The 8,700-nt window shown below is 39.6% G+C and overlaps 1 protein-coding gene across 1 annotated transcript in view; it reads left to right on the top strand.

Annotated features, from left to right (window-relative positions):
• Positions 1-728: 728 nt before the first annotated feature.
• Positions 729-8,700, top strand: part of LOC110489256 (uncharacterized) — a 26,588-nt gene continuing 18,616 nt past the window's right edge. The window contains exon 1 of the mRNA XM_021561907.3: positions 729-1,620. The gene's annotated coding sequence lies outside the window, so the exon portion shown is untranslated. The remainder of the gene's footprint in view (positions 1,621-8,700) is intronic.

Below are 8,700 nucleotides of genomic sequence, written 5' to 3'. Positions count from 1 at the left end.
ATCATAACCCAAAATATGTTTGTAACAATGCCTTTGTAAAGAAACAAACATGTATTGCTTAAAAATATGTTGATTTCATGGACTGTAAAAGCTTGCATCCATATCTCCTTGAATTTGACAGTGGTTTCATTTATTCAGCCCCATCCCTCAGCACTATAGCAAATCAAGTGGCAGGGCTGCCATTTGGATGAAAAATGGATTGTGCCTTTAAAGTATTCAAACTGGATGTAAATTCTGAAAATGGCCCTATAATTACACTACTCGTTTGCTTAAAATTCCAGGAATATAAAACTCTCTGGGCCAAATGCTCTGAACTAATTATTTCTAATTGCTTTACCTCACATATGTGATGCACATCTGTTAAGTGTCCAGTAATATGTGAGCCACTTTGATATTGTTCTCTCAACCTTTCTTATACCAAAACATGAAGTAATTTGTTATTTTTTCCCCCTTTGTCACCCTTGTGGATTCAGTATGAATGATGTCAGTATGAGCACACATGGAAACTAATCTGGCAATATTTCCTTAAAGAAATGTATTCACTCTATTTCCTAGACTAAAAATGTATTTGAATAGAATAACGTTGCTGTTTTCTAATGCATAATTCAACCAAATAAATGCATGTAATTATGTATTTGTCAATGCCATGCAATGGCCATACAAAGATTGGTTGGGTTATACACGCACACGCACAAACCAGATACAGCTGGTCGGACTTCTTAACCTGTGACACTACCCGGAAATAGAAAACAGACCGGAAGCTACCATTTTAAGGAGAAGAACATTAGCAGCCGTAGCCCCTAGACGGGGGACACATAAAATTGACACGGGGCGGAAAATATTTGACCGAAGAAAAATAATGAAAATACGACAAAAACTCCAGAAAGGGCTCATTTTGAAGAGTTAACGATTCAAGCATCTGCTTCAAATAAGAGACATATCTGAATTAGCAGGCCAACTCAGCGGAAATAGTTTTTGTTAACAACGAGTCGAAAATAGCCCTCCTGGGCCGATGGAGAGGCAGGCCTTTGAAAATATTTTTCCCTGGATGAAGTAAAATGGCTATCTGACATTAAAAAAAGAGGCCGTTGTAGTTATCACGGCATTTCCCGCGCCCTTTTTATGATATATTTTTTTCTTTAACCATTTTGTCAGGGGATTCAAATGCTAGATATAATGTTAGCTAAAACGACAGCTATCAACCTAGATATTATCTTTGTTGCTAGGTTAGCTTAGCATCGGCTACCTATGCAACCAAGCGTTCATACGAGATTCTAATTTATTAGCTAGCTAGCTAACAACGACATGACTGAAAGACTCCTTTATTCAAATCCAAATAACTTTTTCTTGATAACTTTGGTTGAGAACTGTAGTCAGCCGCCTATAAAAAAACAAAACAAGGTAACGTTAGTTGGCGAATGACGAACTGCACATTTTTACATTTTTGCCACCACCTGCAATTTTTTTGTTTTTTTTCCCAAGTTAGTCTAGTTAGCTGCCTACCTGAAGATCAATGGAAGTAGACTCATTAGTTTCTACCTGTTCCCCCTTTTTGATCTTCATTCAAGAAGAAAGCGATACACCAGTCTCCAGCCCATATACATCCCACCAAACCTGTTGGTAAGATATTTTAAAATATATTGTTAGAATGCTACGTTACAACGTTGTAGTGGGGCAAACAAGGTTTTCACAGACCAGCAGGAATTATTAGGAAATACTGGGAACGTCACTGATCATTTACAAAGGATTGTATTGACCTAAAAATGTGTGAAAACCCATTCTCTTATGTTTGAAAATATCTCAACAGTAAGCAATTAGCACATATCAGGTACAGGTTTAGACATGGCCGTGTTAACTATTCTTAGTTTTGTCAATTTGCTATGAATAATGATGCACAGTATGTTATCATGAAATGCGGTGTATGCCAATCGCTTTTTTTGCTAAATTTTGCACAAGTTATGTCACGTCACGTATTTTATATTCTGTATTCTCGCTAATATATCTACTTTTTTGTATTAACATAAGCATTTCGCTGCACCTGCTATAACACCTGCAAATCTGTGTACGCATTCTGTTTAGGCCTATTTGATTGCCTTGGTACTTCAGGCTTCAAAGTTCATCGTAGAGAATTTCATAACTAGCTACACACATTTGAATTTTCTTTGCCTTTGAGGCTTTAGTGCATAGCCTACATCTGCAATTTGTGCATTCTATCGAAGTGCCCTCCCGAAAAAGAGTAAACCATCGAGAACAGAATATCCGATCCATACATAACGTTACTGGTAACACTTAATGTCTATGATATAGGCCCAGCCTTACTATAGTGCTCAGGGAATGTCATTCCATGAGAACAACATTCATATTTTAGACTTTATTTTAAGTAAATGGCCTACATTTGTTTATACATTTTCATATGACAATACAAATAATCGATGGAGTAGGCTACTTGTTTGGTTATTATAAGACAATTGTACCAACTTCTGTTAGGTTATGTGTCATCATTGTATTTTCTTGGCTATTATAATACATAGCTTGTTTGGTAGCAATAGGTTGGGTGACCTTATCGCCCTTTAAGAAATATAATTGAAAATTATCCACAAGACAGTACACTGTTTTTGTGTCTATTGTTATGGGGACGGACGCAGTGAATTCATTGTTGTACTCTAGCAGAAGTTTTACACTGGGGTTCCTGTGAGATTTACTTAAAAACACTGAAGGTTAGGTGTAGCCCAGGCCCATGTTCAGTTGCAAAATGGTCTTGAACATTGCATATTGAAATTCCATGAATAGAGCTGACTTGATTCCTAATTTCACGTCGGTTCAACATAGCACATTTCTATCTCACCGTTCCAAAACATTGCGTCCTGCTAAACACGCCACTGGTGTTACTATGTAGCCTATGAATATTCTATGTGAGGTGGGTATGTACCTGTGGCATTCCTCCAATTACCCATGTCTCTAACCAAGTCCGGAAAGTCACCTGGAAAAAGGTAAAGGAGGTGAAAGATTATTTTGACCACACTTGTTTCCCCTGAATATATTTATAGTTGGCTTTGCCCCTAGATCAACTAGGCTAATCAAGGGCTTGGTGGTTAATTGCATTGGTGATGGGCAAGAACAAAGATGTGGGCCCCAAGGACCAGAATTGAAAAACACTAGCTTAGTGTGAGTTCTCTTGCACACAATTAACTGCACACTTTAAATTCCCAAAGCAAACCTGAGGTGCATGAGGAACGTATGATTGGCTGACCTAATAGCTGGACCGTTCCATATGATTTCAACCACTTTTTGACTGGATCCCTTTTAATTTGAAATATTCAATGTTTGCCCATGGTAGAAGTGGTCAGAAAGTTATTTTTTCGACCTGAATGTCAAAACATTCAGGAGATAGAGGTGCTCAAATTTGACACATTTTTCATACCTCATCCTACAATGAGATATCCATGTCTTCGTCACAAAAAAAACAGATACACTTTTGAGTTTGATATCATTTTGAAATCTTAAGAGTTTAACAACCCTGTTTGTATGATTTATTAGGGTGAAGCATTTTTTTGGGGCTCTTTAATGTAAATGATCTAAAAACACATAAACTCAGATTTCACATTTTAGCTTATACCCTATTTTACATCTGAGGTATTTGTTGTGCCTGCAATCGGTTGAGACACAGCATACTGTCTTGAATGGTTGCTGTCATGCTTTTGCTGCTAAATGTAAAAAAAAAAAAAAAAAAAAAAAAACAAATAGTTTAAATTTAAACTATCAAATGGTACTACGAAGATGGTTGACTTGAGCGGGACTATCCATTGTTAAAAATTAAATGCCCAGTGCAGTCTAATGTGTTTATATTTCCACACTGAGGTTGGAATAATATTGTGAAAATAACCACGTTTTCATGTGCACCCTATTTATATAAAATAAAAAACAAGTTTTGTGATGAAAACAGTAAGTTTCAGTACAATATTATAAACGCAGATAGGTGTTTTGTTCATTTGACATGGTGGGATGTTTGTGTCGGTCAAATGGATAATGTGATAAATGGCGGTGGAAATGCAGCTCCCCCCTACTTTGTGCAACTTCCGCCTGAAGACATACCCAACTCTAACAGCCTGTAGCTCAGGCACAGAACCAAGGATATGCATATTCTTGGTACCATTTGAAAGAAAACTCTCTGAAGTTTGTGTAAATGTGAATTGAATGTAGGAGAATAACACACAATACATCTGGTTTAGATAAAACAATGGAAAAAAACATACGCTTTTTCTTTTTGTATCATCATCTTTAAAATGAACAACATAACAAACATTCAGATAGGATGATGGGGACAATTTCACTGAAAAATATAAGAGGGCAACAGTACTTGTGCAACGTTTCAGAATGATAACTTCCAAAATGAGTGTGCTACATGACATTTATCATGTATGTCACCCAGGTGTCTCACACAAGTGGCCAAATTGGTGAAGGTATACATTTTGAAACAAATAACTATATACAAAAAATTTGAGAAAAATAAATGGGGGAAAAAATAATTATTGATTAAAAAATATGAAAAATTGTGTGTGTATATATATATATATATATATATATATATATATATATATATATATATATATATATATATATATATATATATATATATATATATATATATATATATATATATATATATACAAAATAACATGGGTAACTATTTACACACTTTCAATATTTGGATGACCCTCAGTTCTCTATCAAATCTATTTATATAGCCCCAGCCTAATTCACTACACAAGCGGTTCACAAAATGTTTCGTGTTAGGCTATAAAAACGGATTTTATCAAACAAAAGATCATTAATTGTGTAACAATGAGCATTGGAATTGCAAACAGATGAAAATCGTCAAAGGTAAACGATTTATTTTACTGCAGTTTGTGATTGTTACCCCTGTGCTGGTTATTATTATTTTTTTCAATGGGGCTCTATGCTCAGATAATCGCATCGCATTCTTTTGCAGTAAATCCTTTTTTAAATCTGACAATGCAGTTGGATTAGCAAGATTCTAGACATTTTCATGAATGTTTAATGACTATTTATGTAGTATGTTGTGGAATTTCAGCCCGCTAGCGGGTTCCGTGCGCAAAGAGGTTAATGCACAAATGCTGATTTAATTACCATCATATCGAAGAAACTTGGAGCCACACGGCAATATGGTGTGTGGTCCTCCCACTACGACTCGTGAAACCATGCAGTTTATTAAGCTACAGGTGAAGTAAGTTGAGGAACTTCACAGGGGGGTGAAAGTGCACGCTATGAGTTTGACGCTGCTTTCCAATAAATATCGACGGTCTTATTCTAGTGACATGACTGATGCTTGACTGCCGTTTGATAATGCACCCAGTGGGGGCCCCGGGACCGAGTTTGGGAAACCCTGGGCTAGAGTGCAGGTGCCAAGGCCAGAGTAGGCACATTTGCTATTTTAACGCAACTGTTTTTCTGACATTAAACTTGAGATTTTTATTCTGTACATGAAAAAAAAAATTGGGGTGGGCAGTAAGCACAGATTTTTCTATGCAACAAGTCAGTTTGATGTAAACACCACTCAAGGTAAAATGCGTGTAAATGTTTTATTCACCTGCAAATATGTTGCCAATTGGAGTTGTTAATGCCCTTTTAGTGTAAGAGCTGTTTAAATCGACTGCCTGAAATATCTGCCTGTTGTGGTAGGATGGAGTTTTGGCCTCCCTGGGGACATTACCAGGCGGTAAATGAGTTAATAGACCAATAAAAGTTCCAAAACACTACCAATAACTGGTTTTCAGTTTTTCCTTCACTCCCAGACAGTCCTAGTAAAGTTCTTGCTTGAGAAGTTAAATGAGAGGGAAATGCAAACTTTGCAAGGTGGAGTTGAGGTACATTAATGTTAGTGCACGTGCAATGCTTAAAGTGGAACTGACGGTGTTTTAGCAACATGAAATCTTTAGTAAACATCTTTTCATATACATCCCCAGTAGGAATTTGACTTATTTTTTAATATCTGACAACTGAGCACTTAGTATTAAATAAAATTTTATTTGTCACATACACATGGTTAGCAGATGTTAATGCGAGTGTAGCTAAATGCTTGTGCTTCTAGTTCTGACCATGCAGTAATAACCAACGAGTAATCTAACCTAACAATTTCACAACTACCCTATACACACAAGTGTAAAGGGATGAAGAATATGTACATAAAGATATATGAATGAGTGATGGTACGTAACGGCATAGGCGAGATGCAGTAGATGTATCGAATACAGTATATACATATGCAATGAGTAATGCAGGGTATGTAAACATATACAAGTGGCATTGTTTAAAGTGGCTAGTGATACATTTTTACATACATTTTTTCAATACTAAAGTGGCTGGAGTTGCGTCAGTATGTTGGCAGCAGCCACTCAATGTTAGTGGTGGCTCTTTAACAGTCTGGTGGCCAGAGATAGAAGCTCTTTTTCAGTCTCTCAGTCCCTGCTTTGATGCACCTGTACTGACCTCACCTTCTGAATGATAGCGGGGTGAACAGGCAGTGGCTCGGGAGGTTGTTGTCCTTGATGATCTTTATGGCCTTCCTGTGACATCGGGTGGTGTAGGTGTCCTGGAGGGCAGGTAGTTTGCCCCCGGTGATGCGTTGTGCAGACCTCACTACCCTCTGGAGAGCCTTGCAGTTGTGGGCGGAGCAGTTGCTGTACCAGGCTGTGATACAGCCCGACAGCATGCTCTCGATTGTGCATCTGTAAAAGTTTGTGTGCTTTTGGTGACAAGCCTCATTTCTTCAGCCTCCTAAGGTTGAAGAGGCGCTGCTGCGCCTTCTTCACCACGCTGTCTGTGTGGGTGGACCAATTCAGTTTGTCCGTGATGTGTACGCCGAGGAACTTAACATTTACTTCCCTCTCCACTACTGTCCCGTCGCTGTGGATAGGGGGGTGCTCCCTCTGCTGTTTCCTAAAATGTTTCCTCTCCTTTGTTTTGTTGACGTTGAGTGTGAGGTTATTTTCCTGACACCACACTCCGGGGGCCCTCACCTCCTCCCTGTAGGCCGTCTCGTCGTTGTTGGTAATGAAGCCTACCACTGTAGTGTCGTCTGCAAACTTGATAATTGAGTTGGAGGCGTGCATGGCCACGCAGTCGTGGGTGAACAGGGAGTACAGGAGAGGGCTCAGAATGCACCCTTGTGGGGCCCCAGTGTTGAGGATCAGTGGGGTGGAGATGTTACCTACCCTCACCACCTGGGGGCTGCCCGTCAGGAAGTCCAGTACCCAGTTGCACAGGGCGGGGTCGAGACCCAGGCCATCCAGATGGGTTACGGCAGTGTGGTTGCAATTGCGTTGTCTGTGGACCTATTGGGGCGGTAAGCAATTTGGAGTGTGTCTAGGGTGTCATGTAGGGTGGAGGTGATATGGTCCTTGACTAGTCTCTCAAAGCACTTCATGATGACGGAAGTGAGTGCTGCGGGGTGGTAGTCGTTTAGCTCAGTTACCTTGGCTTTCTTGGGAACAGGAACAATGGTGGCCCTCTTGAAAGAATGTGGGAACAGCAGATTGAGATAAGAATGGATTGAATATGTCCATAAACACACCAGCCAGTTTGTCTGCTCATGCTCTGAGGACGCGGCTGGGGATGCCGTCTGGGCCTGCAGCCTTGCGAGGGTTAACATGTTTAAATGTTTTACTCAAGTCGGCTGCAGTGAAGGAGAGTCTGCAGGTTTTGGTAGCGGGCAATGTCAGTGGCACTGTATTGTCCTCAAAGCGAGCAAAGAAGTTGTTTAGTCTGTCTGGGAGCAAGACATCGTGGTCCGTGACAGGGCTGGTTTTCTTTTTGTAGTCCGTGATTGACTGTAAACCCTGCCACATACCTCGTGTCTGAGCTATTGAATTGCGACTCTACTTTCTCAATACTGACACTTAGCTTGTTTGATTCCCTAGCGTAGGGAATAGCTACACTGTTTGTATTCGGTCGTGTTTCCGGCCACCTTTCCCTGGTTAAAAGCAGTGGTTCGCGCTTTCCGTTTCGCGCGAATACTGCCATCAATCCACGGTTTCTGGTTTCGGAATGTTTTAATAGTTGCTGTGGGTACGACATCGCCGATGCACTTGCTAATAAACTCGCTCACATAATCAGTGTATTCATCAATGTTTGACGCAATGTGGAACATATCCCAATCCACGTGATCGATGCATTCTTGAAGCGTGGAATCAGATTGGTCGAACCAGTGTTGAAAAGACTTGAGCGCGGGAGCTTCCTGTTTTAGTCTGTCTATAAGCAGGGAGCAATCAAATGGAGTCGTGGTCAACTTTTCATTTTCACGTTTTCATAAATTCTACGGATATTTGGGAATGACGTATCGTCAAGCATTTGTGAATATCTATAGCAATATATAGTGTGAAAGCGGCTGTGTGTTTGCACAATTAAGACACTGCGGTAAATAAAACCTAATAAAAACATCTGTCTCGTCCAGGAGACCATTGCGCCATAGCCAATCTGAGCTACAGTAGGCCTTTATGCAAATAAGCCATTTGACTCACATGCTTGTGTGTTTACAGGCAGTAACAACAGCGTGACTTTAGATCATTAGAACGCATTTGCCAAATACACCCGAATGGATTTCTGCAAACATATAAATACCAGGGGAGACCTCTTACATTTGGGAACTTTACATTTCTATTGATCAAACAACAATGAAAAGGT

Source organism: Oncorhynchus mykiss, chromosome 30 (assembly GCF_057628025.1).
Source record: "Oncorhynchus mykiss isolate SJ-2025 chromosome 30, ASM5762802v1, whole genome shotgun sequence".
In the NCBI taxonomy this organism is placed as follows: Eukaryota; Metazoa; Chordata; class Actinopteri; order Salmoniformes; family Salmonidae; genus Oncorhynchus; species Oncorhynchus mykiss.
Note: the sequence above shows the minus strand (reverse complement) of the source record. Positions and strands in the feature narration are given on the sequence as shown.